Here is a 981-nt window from a genome sequence, read left to right as displayed (position 1 = left end):
ATTTGAAAACAAAACAAAAAAAAAAAAAAAAAAAAAAAAAAGAAAAAGAAAAAAAAAAAAAATATAGTCACTTGTCCAAGTTGGTGAATCGAAAGATCTTCATCAATAGCAATTGAATAAGTAGACCTGGCATTTTTTTTGGGAGAAAAAAAAAAGCCGCGATGAAAGAAAGAAAGCAAAAAAAAAAAAAAGATATGTCACTTCTCCGAGAAGTTGGTGAATAGAAAGTAGATCTTCCTCATAAGAGAGAGAGGAGAGAGAGAGAGAGAGAGAGAGAGAGAGAGAGGAGAGAGAGAGAGAGAGAGTTAAAAAAAAAATAATACATAGAAGGGAGGAAAGAAACACACGCATAGCGGTCCACCTCTCCCTGTCAGTGACTGCCAATAAAAACACACTCGCTGGCTTTGCGACTGACTTGAGGAAAAGGACGACGAAGACGGCATGAGAGAGAGAGAGAAACAAACACACAAAAACAAAACAAAACAAAACCAAAAAAAAGTGCGCACGCGTGGAGAGAGAGACAGATATTATTACTACACATAAAACCAATGCTTGTCCAACAGCACACAGCAAAGCTCTCGCTAGCTCTCTCTCACACTCTCTCTTTGCCTGCGTAAAGCAGAACCGAGTAGGCAGAGCAAAGCCGTATGCTGTAACTGCTACAACAACTAGCTTCAACACAGCACACTCGGAAGCAGCAACGTTGTCGGCGTTACAACAACGACAGAAAAAGAGCGGGGGGGGGAAAAAAAAACACCCAAAAAACACTCAGCCAGCCAGCTACCAAGCCAGTCAGCCATAAGCCAGCCAACTTACTACTCACCAACCAACCGACCAGCCATGCAAGCAAACGAATTCATCGCTTTTTTTTTTTTTTTTTTTTTGCCTTCCCCCCCCCCCCCCCCCCCCCCCAGTCCAGCTCACACAAAACTCGCAAGGTATTCCAAGCCCACCCCCAGGCATGTGAGGGGTGTGTGTGTT

This window comes from Babylonia areolata, chromosome 20 (assembly GCF_041734735.1).
Source record: "Babylonia areolata isolate BAREFJ2019XMU chromosome 20, ASM4173473v1, whole genome shotgun sequence".
Classification (NCBI taxonomy): Eukaryota; Metazoa; Mollusca; class Gastropoda; order Neogastropoda; family Buccinidae; genus Babylonia; species Babylonia areolata.
Note: the sequence above shows the minus strand (reverse complement) of the source record.